This window comes from Manacus candei, unplaced genomic scaffold, assembly GCF_025592945.1.
Source record: "Manacus candei isolate 608988 ecotype Guabito, Panama unplaced genomic scaffold, ASM2559294v1 h1tg000008l, whole genome shotgun sequence".
Taxonomy (NCBI): Eukaryota; Metazoa; Chordata; class Aves; order Passeriformes; family Pipridae; genus Manacus; species Manacus candei.
In genome coordinates, this window is record NW_026138056.1 from 15,337,140 (window position 1) to 15,361,354 (window position 24,215).

General features: G+C 42.9%; 1 protein-coding gene across 3 annotated transcripts in view; it reads left to right on the plus strand.

Annotated features, from left to right (window-relative positions):
* Positions 1 to 6,546: 6,546 nt before the first annotated feature.
* DTNA (dystrobrevin alpha) overlaps positions 6,547 to 24,215 on the plus strand; it is a 234,169-nt gene continuing 216,500 nt past the window's right edge. For 2 of the 3 annotated variants that reach the window (XM_051769722.1, XM_051769820.1), the window contains exon 1: positions 6,547 to 6,716. The gene's annotated coding sequence lies outside the window, so the exon portion shown is untranslated. The remainder of the gene's footprint in view (positions 6,717 to 24,215) is intronic. The other variant, XM_051769807.1, reaches the window with a different exon arrangement.

Genomic DNA, 24,215 nt, shown 5'->3' on the forward strand with positions numbered 1-24,215 from the left:
CTCCTCTGAAAGTCCCCATTTTCTTAATTTTCTCCTTTTTAATGACAAGTACTACATTTATCAACTGGGATTTTTCTTCTAGCAGCTGACAAAGATTATTGTTAGCACTTCTAAGACTGCTACTGTGCTTTACATTTGCCAGTGTAGAGCTCAATGGGCCTGGCTGACTTCAATGTATCTACATTGTTTAAATGTTTAAGAGGTATTCTGTCCTTGATTTTGGACTTTTCTACACACCTGCTAAAATGAAGTATGCTAAGTTTCTGGGTACCAGCACCTTGATTATGACTGAAAACCATTGACAATGTCAACCTTAGTGTCACCTGCTTTTTCTCTTGTTTCCCTCTAAGCAGCAGACCTTCCTTCAGCCTTCCCCCCCTTCCTTTCAGACTTGCCATTACAATTTGTCTCTTCTGACTCATTTTGTGCCTTTCTGCATCCTTTCTATTCAGGCACCCTTTGTCCCTGTATTCCTTTCTGTACAGCTGCTTTTGTGTGATCCAGTGTTATTTACTCTGCAAGCTGAACCTGGCAGTGCAGAAGGGTATTTCTATGGTGCCAGGGCTCGGTGCAGTCACAAGGACAGAAGGGAGGATGTTCAGTCACACAGCATCTCCCTGTCACATACCGTAGTGTGTACACAACTGACAAAGCAGCTTTGGCTTCTTTAGAGCCAACAGTAGATTAATTCATGGATGTGTTATCCTCCCAAAATCGTACAGCTTCATATTCATGTCCTGTGCTTGAAGTACGGGCTACCATTATTTCAAGTGCCTGCTCCCATAAATAACTGTCTTGTAACTATTTTAGATGGTGGGTATGGATACACCCACTTACCACAAGCATAGCTCCTATTTTTCCTTTGTAGATCTTAAAGAAATTACAAGTGACCCTCCCCTTTTCATTTTGCAGGTGGAGGAAGAGAAAGGACAGAGCTGTGCCAAGGACAGCATTCAGCTCAGACTGGGTTAGGAAGTGAAACCAGTTGACAAATCCCAATCTCACATTCTTGCATGCAGTAGCATAACATATGAACCACTGACTTCCCTCAGTATATGCAGAGGTCTAGATGATACACATTTAAAATGCTGCATAGTATTTAGCTGTCTGGCACAAACTGCAGCAATGTGCTAATGAAATTAAAGTCTCTGTAAAGCCCTATACTGCTCCAAAGTATTATTACAATAGCCAGCTTCCAAACTCTTTAAAGTTATAGCTTTTGCATTTTCAAGATATAGAACAGAACAGCACAGTGATACACCATACACTATATTAGTGCAAAGAACAGTCACCAACTTGCTTATATTGGCTGACAGTAATTGTGTAGTACAATGTTGTCACTCTCTCGAATGACAACTGTCAGTTCTGGAGTGTACAATTTAATGAATATTAATTTCTAAAAGGGAATTAAATATTTTACTATTGTAACTGGCGACCTTTGCAGTTTTATCCTCTCAAACAACCTGAAATTCAGTTGGTTTGAAAGAATATTGTTTGGCAAAAAACTACTCTGCTTCCTCACAGCCTCCCATGCATTCGTCTGTCTTTCTAAAACAGTTGTGCTCCTCTCAGAATCCCTTCAAACCCATTATTTTCTCTGGTAGACAGGCTGGATTCATACGGCAAGGGAGGGAGCTCATCGGAGCTCACCTGAGAAGCTGTCACACAACAGCAGCATCAAAACTAGGGAAGACAGATGCCTCCTGGTGTCATCAGTCACCAGAGTAATGGCCAACAACACTCACCTCTGAAAAGGTTTTAAACTCCTCTTGGAGTAGAATAAACGATACTCTCAGAAGATGCTTTACAGGTGTTAGGTGTGAATAGTCCCCTCACTTTGCCAGCAAATAAAGGTCTGTGGTAATATATTTCTTGTTTAGCGTGACCTCTCTGGAACTGCCATCATATTCTGAACAAAACTCACGTAGTTACCACAAACCTACTAATTTAGTAACAGACTTAATCGCAATTCTAACTTCCAGGTCATTAAGAAAGCCTAGAGTTACACACGTAATCTGACGCTAAACAGCCAACACAGTTTCCTTCTTCCAAGGCATGAATAAATAGAATATTAATAAAAAAAATTAAAATAAGTCAGTGTACTAAGTGTTCAGTAGTTCCCTGCCCACTAAAATCTTTTATTTCTATATAGCAGAAATCCTATTCCTTCCCTATGACATCTCAGTGTTAAGCACTGCATTTTTCTAGAGTGAAGTATGGACTTTATTCTCTGGCTGTAATGAGTCAAGGAAACCACTAATGTACAGTGTCAGTATTTTTACTGTTATTATCTGTATTCTGGCATTTCCAATAAGTTAAAGATCATAGTAATGATGATGTATCCAAAAGTCCAGTTCGAATGATGTACCCAAATGGAACAAATTCAGTTTATTATTTGATTTCACAGGCACTTAATCGTACAAAACGATGCCTCGTTGGCACAGTGATAGATGAACTAGGAAAGATTAGATTTGTTAATGCTGACATTAAGATCAGCACTGTCTAGTGTGATTCCTGCTCTCCTCACACTCTCTTAGATGTAGGAGGTGTGATCTTCTCTCATTCTTCAGCACTGGGGGTGGGAGGGGATGTCAAATTAAGAACCCCAGAAGCTGACACTGCATGGTGGGAGGGCGGCTGGGCCAAAATGTGTCGTTATCATGTCTGTCATCTTCACTGTTAGAGAGCCATTTATGTTACCCAAGAGGAAATAGGTTGTGTGTGGAAAACCTGAGAGGATTGTTACAGACCTCATGGTTTTTAATGTTATTAAATGTAAATTGTAGGAAAGACAGTAAAAGGTTTGGAAACTCCTTCATGAATTGCTGTCTGTAAAGAAGAGCTGGTCAACATGTGATAGGACAGTTTGCTTAGAAGGTGTGACAGAAAAAAGGGTCAGGAATGCAGGGACTATTTTGAACTTCAAATAGAACCACACCTGAGACACTTCCCTTGTACTAGAAGGGAACAAGACAGGACACACAGTATAGGTGCAAATTAAACTCCTGTTTTTTTATGGATGAGACACCTTAAAAATTCAAGGTGAAAGATAATAGGGCAACTAAAAAAGAACCTGTTGTTAAATTTGCCCTAGAATTACATTTTAAGTGTAAATTACTCCCAGTCATTCTCATTTTCCAGCCTTGTAATTAGGAGCTTGACCTTAAGCCTGGCTGGAATGAACCTCTAATTTGATCAATGACTAGTGTTGATGACAAACTCAGGTGAGCTAATAAACATCAGAGTAGTTTGTGAGATAACCTAAATACATCCATATAAAGGGGTATGAAGAGGTGTTTTCTGGAGGAATGGTTCCCGAGATATTTATAAAGGATCAGCAAATGAAGTGTGCTGCTTTGCAAGTATGAGAATTAATGGAGGGGGAACAAAAGTTTTCAGGTGTTTGACTGCAGAAAGCAGCCTGTTCCGGTAGACACAAACCAATGTCTCTCCTGCAAGGAACAGATGTCTGAAATACATCTCACAGTTGCAGGAAACACTCAGACTGTCCTGTAACAACCCTGCAGAATTTGTACCATCAGCATCTCTATGAGACTGGCCAAAAATCAGGATTTTCACTTAGCAGAGGCTTCCACTCTCGGTTTGGTTTTCATTTAGTTTTCATCAATTTCAAGCAAACCTAACAAACACATTTTTTTCTCCTGCAAACTGGATATCTGAGGAAAGCTGCACTTAGAAAATGCTGATTTACAGTGTACCTTAAACAAAATAACCTTTCTGATTTGGCAGGCAAGCACACTGCTACAAGACTGCTAACAACACCTAAAGCAACGTAAAGTCCTGAAGTCCTGTTCCTGTGGTGCTTTGACAAGAATCAAAGCATTTTTCTAAGGGAATTTTGCCTTCTGTGTGATGATAGTTTGTTGAAAAGCAGCTTGACAACTCAAGTCCCAGTTCCCCTTGAAAACATTTCCTCTCTTGCCATGCAAAGACCGTCACAGTCAGGTCTGTGACCCATAGATTGGAGAGTCCATTGCCCACTCAGCCTTGGAAGGGCATGTTCTAAAGAATGAAAGATTATGATTTATTGTGGTGAAACTGCCTATAAGTGCAAATAATTTAGTGCCATGTTAAAACAGTGATTAATTTAGCTCATAATTTCAAGAAATGAAGCAACACTCCCTGACAAAGTCTGAGAAGCTATAATTTATAGCAGCCCTCCCAGTTAGCAGACTATAGAGCTATGAACATCCTCGGTCCTGTAAATGTCTTAACCGGACTCCCTACAGAGCATCAAGGTCTCCTGGTATATTCTCCTGTGAGCTGGAAACAGAGATTTTAAAGACAGATTCTCCCGTAGTCTGATCTGCTTAATGTGCCACTCTTCCTTTTCAGTAAGGTTACTGACACTTAAATGTCCCTGCTGAAACACAAATCTTCCCTTACCTCATTACTACAGTGACAAAATCCCTTATGCAGGCTCACTCATTTCATCCTCTGTGGCACTACCTTTTCCCTGTTTTTTCTGCTATATTGTGGTAATAATAATCAACTTCCATAACTGATACACGCACAGACTTGCCTGCTGGTTTTCCATCACCCACCACACCTCACTTCAAGCTCCCATTTCAACCTACATGACCTCATACCTTACTTCACCTGTTGTATCACCTCTTATGCACTTCATCTCTCCCACATTCCCAGTGTGTCTTACCAAGCTAGAGGGTACAATCTTGTGGGTATCTACTTGGTATCTACTGTGCCTGAATCTCGTTTTCATCCTTTTGTCAGCTCTCCTTCCCACTGCTTCAGCAGTGTGAGGAGGCCAGTGGCTGCTAAGTGTCATCACTGGGAGAATCCAGCACTGCCTGTGCCTTTATCCTGTGCTCAACTCCTCAGGCTTTTAAAAGGATGACTAGATTCTTAATATTTGCGTGCAGTAGAGTAGCGCAATGCCCTAGCTATCTAACCAGGCACACTTGTGCTTCCAGCATGATCAAACCTCCCTCTTTTTGATTTTTCTGCTTCTTTTTTCCAGACAGAGCTGTGGTCTCTTCATGTTGCTTTTAGATTAGTCAAAGTATCAGTCCTAACATAGGACCGAGGCAGCTGCATCCCAAAAGCCTTCAGTCCTCCTGACACCGTGTGATTAGGAGGATCTAGACCCTCCAGCATTATCAGAACTCAAGTTTTAAGTATTGCAGCTAAAGACTTATACAAATATTGTTAATTGGTTTTGTAAGTGGATAGGAAAAATCTGTGAAAACTGAAGAGAAAACACCCCCCCAACCTCCAAATTTCGTTGTTTTAAAGACTGCATTGCATTTCTAATGCAGATAGCCATGTCTTATTTTCAGGAAATTATGGTTGAAGATGAAAGAAAACATGTGGCTGCTACTCTGAAAGCTGCTGAATTTTCTTCTCAGGTACCTGTGTGTTAAGCCTACATGGTTAATCCCTATGGCTTATCTGACCAGTTAGGGGGGGAAAAAAAGTGGGTCACAGAACTTGAGCACTGGAGACAATTCGATTCCTTCCCCAGATGCAAATGTGCTAATTTTGAGAGCCGCAGGATGATCAGAAGCTTTTGTTGTTCATCATTCCCAACAGCCGGGCTACCCGATGTGCTCGGAAGGCTCCTACACGCCCACCCACAGGCCAACCTCTGCTCTCAGCAGTGAGCCGCGCTGGAGTCGAGTGTGCACCGCTACCTGCACCTGCAGGACCCGAATCCCGGGGAAGGGCTGTCACCGCGGCTCGGATGAAGTGTTCTTTCCCCAATACGTCACCGCGCTGCCTGTGGCGGTGCCAAAGTCGCGCTCCGCTCTGCACCCTGCAGCTGGAGCACCGGCCGGGATGGCGGGGACACACACGAGGGGCGCCGGGGGACCCCCGCCCGGGGTTGGGACCGACGAGGGGACTCCGGGAAGCCCCGCCTGGGGTGCCTTCCCCCGGTGCCCGACCCTCGCCCCGCTGCTGCGGCACGGAGCGATACAGCCCGCAGCAGGCACGGCGCCCGCCCCGCCCGGGGCAGCGCCCGTCCAGGCGCCGTGGGAAACTCGCACCGCGTGTGCCACTCTCCTCCGCCGGCTCCCGGGGGAGCCGCGGCGTCGCGCCCACCTCCTCCCCAGGACAAGCCCCGCCCTCCCCGGGAAAAGAGGATGACATCATCCCTCTCCACTCGCCCGCCCCGCCGCTCCCCCGGCCCGCCCGCCACCCCGGCGGGGATGGGGGGGTCGCACCCGCACCCCCCTGGCGGAGCCGCGCCCTCGGGGGGCCCTGACGGGGCTCCCGGCCCCGCCGCCCGGCCGCGCCCCTGCCCCACGCCCCACTACGTCATCGCTCCCACCGCCCCTCTCCGCCGATGCTGGCGGGGGAGCGTCCCTCGAGGGGGGCGCCGGGGCCGGGCAGCGGCTTCGCCGCGGCTTCAGCCCGCGCAGGGCGCCGGCGCGTGGCGTTGGCGCCGGCGCGGTGCGGCGGGCGCGGCTGCGCAGCGCGGCGGGGCGGGCGCGGCGGGCGGGCGGCGGGGCAGCTCCTGCGCTGACACCTGCAGCATGTGCCAGGAGCTGCAGCGGCAGCGGCCGCCTCTGCCTCTGCGCGGCGCGGCCGCCCCGCTCCGGCGCCGTGCGCGGCGCCGGCGGAGCAGGAGCAGGAGCGACTCCCGCTCCTCCCGGCGCGTCCCTCCTCCTCCTGCCTGGCACCGTGTGCCGGCGGCGGGTGCACGGTGACCTTACGGAGCGTGCATTACCTCACAGGTAAATATCAGCTGATCCGCCCCGGCGGCGGCGGCGGCGGGAGCAGGCGGCGGCGGGAGCGCACAGAGCCTTCCCGAGGTAGCGATCCCGGCCGGGGCAGCGGGTGCGCGGTGCCGGGCGAGGGGCGCAGCCGCCTGTTGCCGTGCACCTAAGCGGGGCGGGGGGGCCGGGGGTTCCCCGGCAGCGCTGCTGTCCGCAGGTGAGGGGCGACCTCGGGAGGGTGGGGGAGGTGTGTGTGGGGGCTGCCCCTCCGTCTCTCCCACCCTCCCGGGGCCGCCCCCTGTGGGGTTGCTCGGCGCTCCCGTCTGTCCTCGGGCGCTGCTGGGGCGCTCCCGGTGTGTGTGTGTGCACAGGCATGCGGCACGGCCGGGCTGTCTCCCAGTCGCCCACCCAGCCGCTCCGTGCAGCGGGTCCCTGGAGACCCCCCGGGGACCCGGCAGGCTGTCCCTGCCCGGCTGCTGTCGCCTCTTGCAGCCGGCTGAGGTAAAAGTGACGAAAGGACGGCGCCCCGCAACGCAGCAGCGACTGCCTTTTACCTGTGCGTTCGGCGGCTCGCTGGCAAACTTTGGTGTTGGGCAGTGAAAATCTCGGTCATTGCAGCCAAACTGGCTTGTACTACTCTCCCATGCTGAAGACCAGCTACCACCTAAAATGAAATACTGTTGGCGGCCGTTGAATCTGTTACTTACTCACTGGATCTACTTCCCAGCGTAGGTGATACCTTAGGTAGTACTTTAAACATTGGTGGGAAACAGTACTGCCTGGTAATCCTCGATAGATACTGGTGATCCAGGAGATGTTAAAAGGAGAGGTTCACCAAGTAAGAAGCAGCATCGCAAATTTGGTGCTCTTAGGCGTTCAATATAGTGTTGTGCTCAAAGTTTTGTAACTTACTGTTCAGTTCTGAATGCTGTACCTCTGCTCCTCCTCTTGTTTTTGGGATGTGGAAGTAATTTAATAATGGGGGTAAAGGTATGGATTCTACGGTTTAACACTATCATTAGCTATGGAGCTGTTTTTGTAGCTTTTACCTGGATACCGGGTGGTCTTTCACAACTGTGAATTTGCACGCAACTGGACTAATAGAATGATGGCAACTAGAGAGTAGTGAGTGCTAGATTTTTAAATCATCCCGGTTTCTGGATGTCAAAGGGTAAGTGAGCATGAAATAAAAGCCAATTCCATGTCTATTTTAAGTGCATGTCTTTATATTGCTCTTCAAAAGAGAATGATCCTACTGACACATTTTTAGGGTTTGCCGTCTTGTTGCAGTCACCAGTCAAGGTCCTATATTTATTCAAAATCCATAGTCATTGGAGTAGATATTTTTGTGGTTTTATGTGAATTTTGTTTTTTCTTTTTTTCACAAGGCAAAGTTAAAATTCAAAGAATAGAATGCCAAAGAATAAATCTTTCCTTCTTATAGCAAGTCACACATAAAATACCAGGTCCTGGCTTGACCTCTCAATGGGATATCACTGTAGAGGTGCTGTAGTCTTGCAGAGGTGGTAGTAAATAGGAAATTACATATGTGTGCAGACTGTGATCCCAAGAAAGCAGATATTTTATGCATATAATGCTTAGTATATGTGGTTCCCCAATGGTGTGTAATCATTTCCACGAGCAGTTTCCAGTGTGTTACTGATTGTGTGCACAAGTGCCCCGGGATGGCTAAACTGTGCAGGCTAAACTATAGAAGATTCAGCTCTCTCTAGGGAGTACCTCAGGACCCAATCCTGAAAACAAACATGTGGCTTTGATCTCTGCGTGCCAGGGTAACCCACCAATCCTGAAAAAAAAAAAAAAAGGCAGGAAAAAAGCATAGGGTACATTATGGTAAGCTGCTGGATAGCAATCCGTTAAGATTCAGAGCAAGGTGAAGGATGAATTGTTTTGGTTTGTTTGGCTTTTGAAGGTTTAGTTCTTTATTAATGATTCCCTTGATTTCTACAGTTGTATGCTGTCAGAGACCGTAGAATAGATTGTCTCCTCCTGTCCATTTTGCCCAGTGTTAAGTCCATTCAGAATTGTCTTTAAGGGTCAGCACTGATCTGTCTAACTTCCATGCCAGGCAAATAATCAGATATAATTGCACTGAAATCAATGAATATATACTGACATGAAGCTGTGAGAAGAAAATCGGCCTCCTGGTGTTTTATATTTGTATAGCCGAAAGCCAAAAATAGCTGTCATAAACACTGCGTGTCCTTTTGGAAGAAACAGTCAATGCCTATCTTACAGTTGTCCAGAAAATTTCTTCTGTTTCAGCAGCTTTGGATTAGGAAAGTGAAGGCAGCAGTCTTGGAATGAGAACTGTTCCAGAGAAACTTTTTGTTCCAGTGACTAATCTCCTTCCCTTTAATTCCATGGTGTTAATCTTAGCGTGCTCATATCGAGATTACTAACATTTGGCAAGGGACCGCTTTCTTAAACAGGACTCCTTGTGTGTTGCCAGGTGTAAGAGGGTTAATTCAGTTGACTGTGTTTTAAACTTCTGCTCTTTACATTAATTATATATATTCTTATCTCTGGGCATTACAGCAAAGTAGTTAGTAGTATGGAATGTTACATTCCAATTAGTTTCACAGTGCAAATGGCGATTATAGTTGATGGGTAAGTCTGACATGTACTGCATGACTTGTCATGTTTTTCCTGGAGAGAGGGGAGTCTTGGGTCTGAGTCACCGTGGAAGAACATGGAGCCCTGTAGGCACAAAACTGGTGCAGTGTAGTGATGAGTCAGATCTCTTATCTTTAAATTTGGTATTATGTGGTATTCATGCATGGGATGCATTGCATTTGTTGTGCACCTAGGCAAGTAACAGGCAAAAATCTCAGTGAGTCCTCCAACTCGCCTTTCCTTTGCAGAGTTGGTCCTGCTTCTATTGAAATGAAAGGCTGCTGGCTTAGATCATGTGGGAAATAACGGTGTATTACCTTGTCAAGCGAATCGGGTCTGCCAGGATATACTCATTCATTTCTTACATTGTTTCAAGTCCAGTAGTAATATGGCCTAATACTTAAATTTTCACTTTTTGCATTCTGGATTTGAACCAGCTTTTTCAGACTTCTGCAACTGGATAAAGAGTAGAGGACTAAGACCAGTGCTGCATCTTCATAGGCCCTGGTATTTGCTTAAGCTAAATGACTTTCATGAGCATTACTGTGGAATGATAGTATTGTTTCTGTTTCCAGAGGAAGCTGATGTTACTGCTAAGCTAATGAAAATAATTGAAATTTCTTAGAAGTGTTAGCTTCAGAAATATGTTAAACAGCGAGAGTGAAGACTGCTCACTCAGCTGTTTTCAGAAACAAAACAAAGCCTTACATCAGAGGTGTCTTCACTTAGACACTTACTGTGAACTTCCTTGAATAGCAATCATTAATAACACCGTCTTCTCAAGCTAATGGAGCATGAAGGTTCCTTGATTTGTAATCATTTGGGAGCAGATGCTCAAAATTCTGTCCACTTGCAGAAACAGCACAAGAGTGACACTTTTGCTGAAAATGGAGGGGGGGGAGCAGCAGGGAAATTATGTGTGGGACAATTGGAATGGCCTGGAAGAGTGTGGTGCAATGTCTCCCTCTCCGACATCATTACAAAAGCTTCTAGAGGGACCATGTTTGGAAAAAATTACATGAGCTTTTTATTTGAAAATTGTAGCAGAACATTATTGATCTGTATATTTTTAAGCTCTTGTATGTAACGACAGATGTTAGCAACTGGTTTTGGAGTAGAGGGTACGTGTGTTCATGGTCTTGCAAAAAATGCTTCTGTCTTCTCACATTGCCTTAAACTGTGAAACTCTTACAATGAAAGGATTGAAAACCATGCAGGAAAGCTGTGCCAATTTAGGTCTAAATCATACAAATTCCAATTAAAGCATAAATGCTTCATCTAAGTGACAGGTACCTATTCTATTCTCTAGATGTGTAGATAGCTATAGTGTCTCTTGTGGAGAATTCAGTGCAGGGACAGTTTAGCAGTCTCAGCAACTGAGATAAAATGCCAAGACACTTGTAAAAACTTGGAAATTTCAGTGGTCTTTGTGCCCTGGTGTAGAGATCAACAAACCTGAGACTGGTTGCACTGATGCTGTTGACTTCGGTAGAGCCAGGTAGAGTAGGTAGAGTAGGTTTTGCCCTACTTAAAACATCCAAGACTGAAATTATGGGGCTAAATCTTTCCTTCATTTATGATGATATAAATACAGTCTTAGTGTATTTTCTTCCTCCCACTGAAGAGAGAAGAAGATCACAACTGTAGTACTTAATGTACGGCATATCCACAACTGCTGCTAGGGAATATAATTGTTTTATACAGTTCTACTATAAAATGTGTGACGTCATCTCTTCCTGGAACCACTATATTTATACTGATTATGTGAGAAGTACCACTGTCAGCTCACATGCCTGTGCATGTGTCACAAGCACCCAGAGGGAAATTCTGAGCTGTACCTTTCATTGTACAGAGACTGCTTTTGTACAGAGATGCTCTCTCTGTATAAACGGAACAGCCTGTAAAGGGAAATACAGAGATTTCTATAATTGTTCAAAAGAGATTGCAACGTAACAGAATTTCATCCTATAATGTACAAAGTACAAAAATAAAGGCTCTTTTCAGTTAAATCTTCGACCAGATTGATGTCAAGAAGGAGTGCAGTATCTCAAATGGTTTGGTCTTTTTTAATCTTCTTAGTGGGAAGAGATGTTAGAAGAGCCATTCCAAACTGAAGTAGAAGATACATGTGGAATTTCCTCATGTAGTCGTCTGGATGTCTGCTTATTTTGCTTAAAATGAAATTCAAACTTGATTTTCTTTTTTCTTGGTGCTGACAAGCTCTGCCTTGGCTTAGTTGTCTAAAGAGGTAACAGCAAGTAAAATGTCATGTGACAGCAATGTCTGTAAACTGGTTTGTGATGTAAGAATCATAATGTAAGATTTTTATTACATGATTAAAATTAGGAGGGGAAAAGAAATTTTTCTACGTTGTTTGCAACTTTTGAAAAGTTCAGCCAGAACTTACTCCTGATCACCAGCTCCTCGCAGGTGTGAGTGAAGGCTTGTTTAACTGGTAAGACTCCTCCATAGTTTGACCATGTTGGTTTAAGTAAAAGCATGATATAATTTTGCCCTTGGGCCTTCCTGAGGAGCTGCTGGTTTAGTGCCAGAATTTGCGTGTCATACTTATGGGTGAATAGACCCATTGAACAGTGAGACCACGTTGAACAGTTCATCCTGGCTTGTGCAGGAAGGCGGAACTGTGTTTGCGTCATGCTTGACACCAGGGAGGATGGGTGAGCTGATTCCATCTGTGAGGAAGAGCCACATTGAGTGCTAGGCTCCTAGTGGCTAAGTCCACAGGTGACTGGAGGAAAGGAAAAGTGGAAGATAAAGCAGCATTTTCTGGAATGTAATTATTGCCATTGGAAGATTAAACTCCCAAAGCAAATCATGACCCACCTCTGTCTTCACATAGTACAAGTAGAAAAGATCAGTTTTAATCAGAAACATGAGAGGGAGCAGCGTGCACAAGATGCTAGGATGATCTTCCTGGAAAGATCTGGGCTGAATTGAAGATCTGATACATGTTTTTCTGATCTTGACTCCTGGTTCCTGGGCAACTATAGTTGCTCACCAAGTCTGCACACACGTGGACGGAGCTGCCTTTTTTAGGCCACTTGTATATGCCCTTATGCCTCGCAGAATTGCTCTGTGTAGTGGCTGTTTACATCTATTGAGTTGTCTCACAATTGCCCTGTTGTACTTGATTGGTGCCAAAGTCAGAGTTAAATGATGGTTGGCCTGTGCTCAGCCGCAGCAGCATTGTCCACTATAATCACCTCCAGAAAGTAGGTCTGGATCACAGTCTGAAGTACCAGTCAGCTCTCCTCTTTTCTTTCCTCTTTGAAATCCTCTTTGCTTTGGTGTGCGTGTCAATGAGCGTGCTCGTGTGGTGTGCCACACAAACTCGAGCTGCGCTGGGAGGCTTTTGCCTCCCTGGAGAAAGAAGGGCTCTTGGCTGCCCACCAAAGCCCATCACGACTTGACAGTTACGCTTTAGTGGAACGGACCGACCAACTTCTCGGTGGGCAGAGCGCCAGCCTAACAGATGGGCCTGAATGTGGGCAGCCAGCAAAGCACATACATAGATGTTGATAATTGTATGTATGGGCATAATAAAGAGGGATCTCGGCAATTCAAAAAAAGTTGCCAAAGCAAAAGGCTGAGTACCAAAGTGATGACCCGAAGAGAGACTTCTTTTGAGGAGCAGGCATGTCAGAGAGCTCAGAGGAAGGATCTGTACTTTCCTTGTTGCTCTTTGCCTGCAGTTTTGCAGATTATATAATAAACAAAGGAGGCTATTTAGTCTTTTGAATCCAGGCACTCTTGTTACTACAACTGGGAATGTGGAAAATGACACTTTGCTGCAGTGAATCCCCTTACAAACCACTTGAAGCTTGCTACCAGCTCAGATTCTACCAACACAGCTACTAATACAGCTTGAGATCAGTGGAAATTCGTGCATGCCAGGCTTTTTGTTTTGAATTGCATTGTAAAGTATGAAATACTGCAATGAGCAAGAATTGCATGGAAATCAGTTGTCAGTACAAAATGTAATAAATTTTCTTTATAGGTCATAGCTTCCAAAATCTTTGTGTGTAGCTAGCTAGACTCCCCAGCTAAGCTCCTTCCATTGATGGCGATCAGCTAACAGGCCATATAATAATTGATAGTTAAACACTTATAAGTCTTTTTAAGACCTAAACATTAGTTGCATCTCTACAAAAAGGACATAGGAAAGCTAGGTGGCAAGAACATGTCTGCAGATGGATTTGGTTGCAGAAACCCGTTTCCCTAATTTTTCCAATGTGATGCTGGAGAATCACCTGGCCTTGCTGTCTTAGGGCACAAAGGTGTCTTGCTTGAAGGTCCAACTCTCCTTCTTAGGAGAGAGCACTTGTGGATTGCAGGGTGAATAGCATCACATACTCAGCTGAAAATTGCCATGGGCTTCTCTTCAAATTCTGAAAGGTCTGTGGACACAGTTTTCTTTGAGCTGATAAGGCAAACCAAAGACCTGTGATTTTTGGCAAAATCTGTAATGGGCTCTGGATACACTCAGTATAAAAGTAGAGATTCAGCTATATCTTTCTAGGATCCTCAAGTTAGACTGGCTGGAATTATTGGGATAAGAAAAATCTTTTCTCAAATCCTGGAAATAAATTATATTTATCTGATCTAATGTAATAATCCCTTTATGCTTAACTTGAAGACATGGCAGCTGTCTGTGTAACTCTCAAATCAAGTTGTGTGGTTGCTGATTTCTAAGTGCACACAGTCCACGGGGAAATTCTGCAAGCCAACAAGTTAAATGTACCAGCAGACCTAGGGAGTGTGTTTTGGCATAAAGAATGGGACCAGGCTTTTGGTGGGGACTGACCTACCTGACGAGGCGTCCAAGATGAGTATGATGAAAGCACTATTTTGGAGGGGGAATAATGATGTAATTTCTTAGGGCCTGGATTTCAAAAGGCGAATAGCACTCCTGTAGGTTTCAGAGGCAAGTCCTTGCTTCTGTAATGGAAATGGTGCGTTCTAAATATTGAATGGAAGGATGTGTTCTGGTCTGAGTATAATGACTGACGTGTACACACTTTTATTAACTTTTTATTCTTATTTCAGTCTTTCAGATGTGTTTACCATGTGACTTGGCTCATTTTTTCCCTTCTGAAATATTAACCAAAACAAGCAGTTTAATGGTGGTGTGCACTAGTTAAGGGGAACTAGAGAAATGTAAATCGCCTGTGTGGGAATTCTGCAAGTTTTGACTCATTAATTCCTGTCTCCTTAGCCCACATCTACCATTTCCCTTTGTGCAGGCTAGGAGGAATATAGCCTTTAAGTCTCAAGGGGTTTTATCAGTTTTCTTATCACCTGCATTCAGCTGCTTCTGGCAGGACTGTTAGAAAAACACAGGTGTAGTCCTCCAAAGGATTGGGAGAGGGCAAAGGGAAAGAAAAACAGGATGGAGGAGGAAGATTGTTAAAAAGGGAAAGTGGTATGGAGAAAAATAGTATGTGAAAGGAGAAAAAAACAATGCAAAAGGGAAGGGTAGAAAGAAAGAAAAAAGCCTTAAACCAGTAGAAGGAAAGAGGGAGAGGAAAAAGGAAAAAACCACCCGAATCAGCAGATGAGAAGGACTGTACTTTGTTAATTAAAATTAGCACATGCTCCAGCTAAGTTTCTTTTCTCTTAACGTGACAGAGCACAACTCATTTTGCAAAGGCTTCTTTGGCAAAAGGGTGTCTTTTGACCTTACAGAACTACTTACATGAGGAACTGTCTTGGGAATATCTTTATGGATTGAAGACCAATGTTTGCAGGAGCAGGGTCAAGCTGTATCTGTTTCTGCCAACGGACAGATTTCCTTTTTATTACTGAATCTGCTGAAAAGGGAATATACTTGTCCTCAGTTAAGTGCTGGCACTGAAGAGAGGAAGGTAAGTTGCTGTATGTTTCAAGCCGACAGACAGGCACATTGGAAGTGCATCACTCCGTGTTCTGTATAACCTTCTGCAGAGAAAGGTGATACATACTGTCAAATACTGTAATATTAGAGGGACTGCTTTTGTAGTCCCTGTTTTTCCAGACAGATACAGAAGATTTAAAAGCAGTCAGTGTTTGTGAACACTGCATCGGCCTACCCTAAAAGGTACTTTGTTAATTTTTCATTCATAACCCCTGTTTATCGAGTCATATTAAGACCGAAATTATTATGGGCAACTGCATGGAACTTTTTTTTCACAGAAAAGGTAAACAATAGTTATTGTACAAGATTAGTAACTTAAAATGCAGCTACTTAGTACATTTCTCTGAACTAAGGATTAGCCAGTCATCCTTTTTAAGCAGAAAAATAGGTAGAATACCTCCATGTTTTGGTGAAGGGTATATTTCATTTGTCCCATTGTAGTGCTCTTCTGTATTTCCTCAGGGAACGCTACATTTCTGATACCCTAGGAGCCCCATATTGTTACTGCTGTTTGCATTTACACATAAATGTTACCTGTTTTACTTTTAAAACAAGCTAGCACAAAGATAATTATTCCCTCACAATTTGTGGCTTTTTTTTTCTTTCAACACATGAAAGCACATTGTAGGGCTTATAAAACTCTCTTGATTTGTTGTAGGCAATCAGACTTTTGATGGTGCGCTTGACTATCAGAACAAACGACTTCTTTACTGTAAGCTCTGTTCCAAATAATGAATGTAATGTTAGTGGGCTTACTGAAGCAGTGGGCTATATTACAGTGACTGCAAAGCATGGAAACCCACTGTGTCTTTCTGTCATAAAAAGGCCCTGCCTGTGCTGTAGATCCTATGAAGAATTTGTAGAGATACTTGAAAGGATAAAACACTGTATAAATTCCTAAAGTTCAAAGAGAAAATACCACTCGGGATAAAAAAGGGAGCTTAGCCCAGCAGCAGCTTAACCATATATGACAGATCTAGTGCTAAGTCCCGCACCATCAATGCAAATGCTTCTGGAGTTCACCATGTAGCCAGATGGAAGGACTAGAAGAAAGGCATTGAGGACACTGACATGGGGAGGGGGGCAGAAAGAAAAGGCATGTGCTTCCCAATAAATGACTCTTATTCTCCGGGCAGGATACGAACAGGAAAGGTTTATGACATGCGCAATGAGATCCTGTGTTGCATTTCCTGTGAGCATCAATATGTGTTTGTCTGCATTTCTGCGCAAGTACTATGCCATAAATAAAACTGGGAACTATGGAAGTTTGAAACTCTGTAATTCTAACACAGGGATAGATTACGCCAGACCTGAATGATGCTTTTGAGTGCTGAGACTTTAAAAACTCATTAGCTATGTCCTCCTTCCTGTACCATATAATGACAAGAACATTGGATCAAAGTTGATCCCCTTCAGGCCATCAAAAATGCAGTAAAAAAGGCTGGCTTAGAGGTCACACTTCCTTCTAGGTAGTTCTCTGTGACCTTCAATCATCTCTGTACATGTCCTGCAACCAGTTGTTTTCCTGTCTTGCCAGCTCCACAGAGAAATATCCCCTGGAACAGTCAGCTGAGCCGTGCCTCACACTGGCCTGCCTCCTTCCCTCTGCAGCACAGAGCTGCTCTTGCATGCTCTTGTCCTCTACAAGCCCAAGCATCTTCTTTCCCATTCTGCCAGTGGCGCTTGGATTTAAACTGCTCTGTGTTATCTCAGCTACTGCTGCACGTTGATTGTGGATGGCAAGTGAATGTGCAAATTATCTCAGTAAATAGTTGCGCTATTTGTCACACCAAACGACACAAAACCTGACTTTGGCAGGTTGCTGTTGCCGTAGATGTGCAGGGACAGCTTGTATGAGTGTCCGAGGAAAGGAATGACACAACAACATTTTAGCAGCTGTGCTGGTACTGTATGCTGCTTTGGGCTTTTTACCCAGTGCTCACAGTCCTCATTTCAAGTAGTGGGAACCTTTGGAAGGTAGGAAGTGATGTTGTATCTGGAAGACCTTAATGTCAAATAAAATGGACACGTAGCACTGAGTGCAGTCCTAAGAAAGGCGTGAGGTTGCGGTCACTGCTATGAAATGAGCATGCTTGTTGAAGGCCATATTGTGGCTTTTTGGCCTTTGTTGATGACCACAGGTATAGAAAGGGTTCATATTACTTTTGTTTATTTGTAGAAAAAGGAGGAAAGATGGAGCTGCGTCTCTGTTCTGAAGCTAAAGGTATTCTTTATTTCCCATATTTTGGTTTTTTTTAGGAGACTGCAACAGTGTACTCTAAGCAGTCACAGGAGCTTTAATGACAGCTGTTTTGCTTGAAAGCCTGTATCTGTCAGTGTCTGTAACATGGTTTGATGTAATCCTTTGGATTTCCTCATGTTTAAGAGAGCTGCAGTCTTCTTTGCCTACCAAAACACATTTAACAGTTGAAATTTTAGCAGTGAATATTTGTACAGTCTACCATTTTGCATATACTCTGATGATTCTACTGCTTATATATTTTTAATACATCTCTCACCTTAATGTGAACAATCAGGTAAGGACATGGCTTAGGAAAATATGGGAGTTTGGAAGAAAAAGAAACAAATAAAAAAAGAAGAAACAAAACTAGCAGAAACCTTTGTAGTCCCATATCTCTGCCATTTGCTGTTTAAAACCAAGGAAAAATATTTAAAACCGAAGTTGTCTGTCAGAGCAGAATTTATGCCTATGACTCAATCTCATCTTACTACTCAGATGTTGAGAAGATTTGTCCTTGAAACCCAGATTTCCCTTACATATACCGACATGTGTTTTGCAAGACCTTGAAATTACACAATGGAAAGAGAGCTGAAAACTGCTGCCAAATCTACAAATGGTCACAGTTATCCAGGGCTGACCAGAAGCTTTAATTTCCTGCACTACGGTACTGCAGATGAAACCGTGGAGCTGCGGTGTGCAGGCAGGTAGTCGGCACCGCCCAGGTGGCTGCTCCTCTGGCCAGGTGGGGAAATGCAGGTGTACCACTGAAGGCAGGATGTGGATGTTATCATTCCTTGGACATCAGCAGACAGCTGTCGCTTTCCTCCCATATTTTGTACCCAAAATGCTTCCCATTTTCTCAAGCAGAGATCTCTGAAAGAGGAAAGTATCAACTGGCGCAGGGGGTCCTGCGGCTGCCTGGCTCAGAATGCAGAGGAGAGTGGAGATGTAGGACCTGACTTTAGCACCCCTGGGTTAGCTATTCTGAAACCGACCAGGGCACTTGAATTAGCTGCTGTTTTTTCAGGGGGAGGCTCTATGGCTTCTGCCTAGTAGAGAGAAAAAGCAAACTTTGTCCCATTGGTATTACGATTGACATCCTAATTTGTTGATGCGACATGCTTATCTTTGCTAAACTACAAAGAAACTTGTTTAATCAGATCCAATTATCCAATATTATCAGCATCTAGTTGGGTGACTCTCGTGGGGCTTTGCGAGGGAGGAAAAGGGTGGGGTGTTTTTCTTAGTGATACTTTTTCTTTCTTGTTTTTCTTTGCATCAACTTCTTTCCACTAAATGACAGCAAAGCTTGCATGTTGTAATTAGCTCCTCATGCATCTGTTTGCATTTAAGGACTGCAAGATACTGAGCAATCTACATTTTTTTAGTGGTCTTCAAACACAGTAATTAAGAACAAGATATTGTTTTATTTGCAAAGCCCCAAACCAAAGGGAGAAGTCTTTCTTTTATCACTTCCTTGTCTTTCACAGCCTCACAGCAGTGAAACTTCGTGGGCTTCTTGCTGTCTGGTTGGCAAAGTCCAATGAATCTCTTCTTACCAGGGGGGCTAAAAATTCATTAAAGGGTTTTATATTTATATTAGGGTTTTATGCTTTACCTCAAATTTATACTTATATTTGGAAAGAACACATCAGCAACTGGAACATAATTTATGAAAAGTTATTATTTGTTGTTAATGCATTTAAATTGAAGCTCCGGCACACACTCATACACAGTCCTTGAGTTATCAAACATTTGTTAGTGTTTGTTATGTGAGCGGTGCGGCTGGAAGCTCAGACCTTGAGAAGGCTTTTACTGGTTTTTTTCACAGCTTATTTTTCAGCATTTATTACTTTCATTTCCTTTCCTTTTATTTTTGTTTTTAAAGGAGACAATCCTCCCCTAACTTGGAATGTGGTAACACCCACTTGCATACTATTCGTGAGTCATCAATGCCATTAGATATTGAGGTGTTTAGCTGGATTTTGAAATTAAGGTTCTACTCCATGTTGTTTGTGCATCTGTATTAACTGGCTTCTTAACTGTTGTGTTTTTCTACTTGGCAAGCGTTCTCAGCAGAAACTCTCACTGCAGGTGCTTCTAAAACTTCAGCATTTGTAAATGGTAACTGTACTGTTACCGTTGTTTAATATTCTATTTTTAAATCTCCCTTTCAAAAAGAAAATACAGTTGGAACAGTTATCAAGAAATGTAGCAAAAAACCTACCCTAGCTCCAAAGGCTTTTCAGCAAAATGCAAAGCAGGACAGCAAACCTGTGCCTTCTCATACAAAAGGAGAGTGTAACACACAATCTAGGCAGTAGATCCTTAGCTCCAGAAATTCATACAGCTCCACTGAAGTCACTTTTGTGGGAATCTGCTATGACTGTACCCTGTGAAGCTATTAATGGTGAAGTACCCAGCGCATACACAAGGGCACGACTACATGTGCATCAGAGAAGGGAAATAAATGCCTGAATATATACAGACATGCATATCTGCAAAGGTGGGGTGACTAGATTTCTTAGCATACTGGGGGGAGGTGGGGAGGGAGGAGACAGTGATAATGCAGAAAAAAAAAAAGGTAAGGAATGAATATCCAGCGGGCTTTTTTTGAATTATTTGTAGAATATGCCACAAAAACACAACAGCAAAGAGAAGGTCAGAGTCCTAAGAACATGTATTGCAATGGTCAGAGTCCCTTTCAAATGATATGGAGTCCATGCCTGCATTAATCCTGTTTCAGGAAGGGGGAATATTTTGAACACCAAGAATTGTTCTGTTCTTCTCAGTGACCTGACAGCATGAACACATTTCCCATTTGTAACTGGAGTATATTAAGTCAGCCCATAAGTCAGCCCATTTCTTACAGTGGGGCTTCAAGTCCCAAACAGGTGGGAGTTCATCCATTGTTTTATTCACCAGCCACATGAGTTTGTCTCCTTTAGGATTAAAGTATTGCGTTCCCAGATAACACTGGCCACTGCTAAAAGTAATTATTTGGTTTTGTCAGATTTAAATATATTTAATAGCATTGTCAGAACACAAATGCTTCTGTTTCTGTCAATATGTATGTGTATGAACAATATGTTAGTGTGTGAACAACTCGATGAGCGACGCTCACCTACGCTTTGGGCTCCTTCAGACAATGATCTCAGCATGCCTTTTTAACTTTTTCAACATAAGTAGGAAAAAATGATGTGAAAACTTTGGGAGCTGATATTAAAGCTGAATTTTTATGGGAATCTCTGTGTGCAATTCCAGGTGTTTAGCAAGACCCAGTTCCAAGTTAGCCCTGGTTGCAGAGGGAAGGCTTTTCAAGGCTGAATGATAAGAAGTTATGACCTTCCATGTTTTGTACACTTACTTCCTCTTTTATTTTCCTATTTGAGCACTACAGATGATCAAAAATAACGGGCAGACATTTTTGCTTGTTTTTTTTAAGTAATCTTGAACTGACAAGACATGAAATCCTTAGACCAAAGGACAGTAATTTTTGGAAGGTTACAAATGTCTGAAAGTAGAGACGCTGAATATATTTACCTCAGTCGTGATTTTACTGCCATAATAAGATTTTTTTTGCTTTGCTGCATACACCAGGACTTTAAGATCATGTTAGCTTATGCTGAGCTAAATCCAGATATGGGATTTGGTTGTAAAATGTACAAGGAGAGGTTTGTGTCTGCAAAATGTCTCTCCAATCCCCTTTCCATCAGAGGATATTAGGGGGTTGAAAGGAATCCATTGCACAATGCTTCCATGCAATCTTAGCTGATTTAATGATGATCTTGCTTTTCACACCTCTGCAAGGGTCCTGAGGAGCCAGGGAGGCAACTTTACTGGGCCTCCTCCCAGATGGCAGTGTCCTTTCCCTGTGGGTACTTTGGTGTTGCTGAAGCTTGTGTTGCCCAGAAGTGTATGAACAACTTGATGAGCAATGCCTTCCTGCACTTTGGGCTCCTTCAATGATCTCAGTGTGCAGGAACTATAGGAGAGGCACCTCCTGAGCCTGTACAGCCCCTGGCAAAGGTCATCCACCCATACGGTATGTGCGCCTAAGTAAACCCTTGTGCTCCCCCTCAGTAGGAGCATCCACAATGGCTGGAGCTTAACTAGTATCATGTGGTGATTCATTTGCAGTGCTTATTTTCTAAAAATTGCATAGCATATTCTCAAAAGCAAGTCAAAGAAAAAAGCGGCTGTTATGAAAAGAGAAGAAAAAACCTCACAAATACAAACCCACAAAGCTTTAAAGAACCAAACTCACATTGTTAAGGCGGGGGAAAAGAGCCCACAATTTACCATGTCTTATCTTATGTGAAAAAGATGAGAAATTAACTTAGATTTTTGAGGTACTGTTCATATTTTAGACGATTAACAACGATATACTAGTGAGTCTTAACAACATGGATTTGAATATAGTCCTGACTTGCATTTCTTACTTTTGTGGGTTTTCATAGAAAATAAACCAGGGAGTTTTTCCCTGTTGTAAAAAGATGTGCTTTTATATTCAGTGCTAGTGAAGTTTAGGCATGTGATATTGACCCTGAAATAAACACACTGCTTTTTCAGTGTAAGAAGCATCAGAATGGACCAGTCCAAATTTTATTCTCTCGTATCATTGAATACAATGATAGACTTCATTGTGCTTCTCTTTATTCTCGCACAGCTTATATAGACTTTGATTAAAAAAGCAGAAAATTGCCATGACCAAAAAAAAAGTTAATCTTCAGTGCTGTGTAATGTTTTGCAAGAACCATTTACTTTCTGTGGAAACAGCTGATCAACAAAAAACTGTAGCTGAAGCGTCCCATTAAGAAATTTCATAACATTTCATTTAAAAATTCATGATTGAAAGGAAGGATTTTAGCATCTCCAGATTAGTTGGTTTCTTTCACCTCAATCTGAACTTAATTTTTTTTCTTCCTGAACTACTGCAACACTTCACCTTTCTCCTGTGTTTCTGCTATATCAGGTTTTCCAGCCAGAAGATACACCTTTCTTAGCATGTCACCCCTATGAAGTTTCTGTGCCAAGTGGGGAAGTTGTATTTTGCTGTCCAAAAGCAGCCCCATAGTCCAGTCTACAAGCCACCAAAATTAGAAATCCAGTGAAGTCCTCCAGCAGCCCAGAGAGACACAGCTTATCCCAAAACAAAAACACTCAGTCCGCTTTGAAAGTGATACATTTTTTCTGCATGAATTAAACTTGGCTTTGAATGAAGCACTTCATTTGATTTTGCTGATGGAAGATTTCAGTTTTCAGCTCAAGATAAAGTACTTCCGTGCTAAAACTCCTGCTGTTCAGTTTTGTTCTGCTGACCAACTCTCTTCCGAGATTCTCTTAGTCTTTGTTTGCATGGATTGTAACTGGGAAATACTCTTGTTGTGAAAGCTTCTCTTCTTCCAAGAGGCATTCCGTCTTCTTACAAGTAGGGAACTCTGGAACCCAGTACTCTTTATCAAAGTGGAAGAAACACGTCAAGGTCAGATGATAAATTTTCTTGCAGACTGATACACACATTTGTGTTGAAGGTCCTGACCAACTTGGAGCCCAGTGAAACACAAATTCCTGTCTGTGTGTGTATTTAAGGAATAACTCACAGATGAGTCATGAATGCAGCATTACTAATGACCCTACCCACACCACAGCTGCTGAACCTTTATGAAAGGCAGAATGAGCTACAGACCTCCCCCAGATGCCAAGAACATCTCATCAGTACTCTCTGGATGTGATGGTCTCTGACAGGCTTTCAAACCTGGCCCCCACCTTTTAGCTAAGAAGCCAATTCAGAGTTCCTGAAAAAAAATCTTTTCCATGCCCCATTCGTGATGTGACCCACCCACATCCTTTCCCTGGCCTCATGTCCTGGGTTATGAAATCTCCCAACCCCCAGTAGTCCTTGTAGCACTGAATTTACCTTTAAGTCATGAAGCTGCAGCAGAGAATCACGCTGATTAAGTGAATACATGTAAACAAGAGAGAATGTGGTAATTTCTCCAATCATAATATTCTGGCTATATGTCTATTAGCATTTTCTTTGATGGACTAGATTTCCTTTGACATACTTTTTTTAAATAACCTTTGTAAAGCAAATTAATGAAAGAAAGGTAGAAATAGCGCAGAGTTGTTTTAGAATAGGCTAAAATCCTTTCGTGGCTCCTCTCTTTAAGCAAGCAATGCTTCTTCCAGGGCAACAAAATTGTGAGCTGAAAGTAGGATGAGAGCAATTAAGATCCAAGAATGGGTATGTGTAAAGCTAGGATTAAAGAAGGCTGAAAAGCAAAATTTCAGCTGAAGAAGAAAAGACTGATAAATATATTGAAAGCTTTTGATGGCTGCAATGTATATAGAAGGGCAGCTCATTTAATTTTGGCTTTTGCTTTTAACCATCAGTTCACTACAACTGAAGGTTTTTATCTTCATTCTAAACAACATTTTGGGGAATGGTGTTTCTTCTGCTCCCAACTGTGATCTGTAAAATAAATTTGAAAGATTTGCCATATGAATATGAGTTCTTTCAGTGTTTTCATTAAATCTAGATTTAATGGATTTTTTTTTAACTGAGATCTGTCATTCTTTTTTCTCCTTTGTATTGTGCATTTCTGGTTTGCTACTGTTCTGTCTCCTTTTTTAGGCCATTGCAAGCCCTTGTATTAAAACCAAACCATTTTCTTAAGAATCCTGCCACTTCCCATTTGGAAACCTATACATGAATACTGCT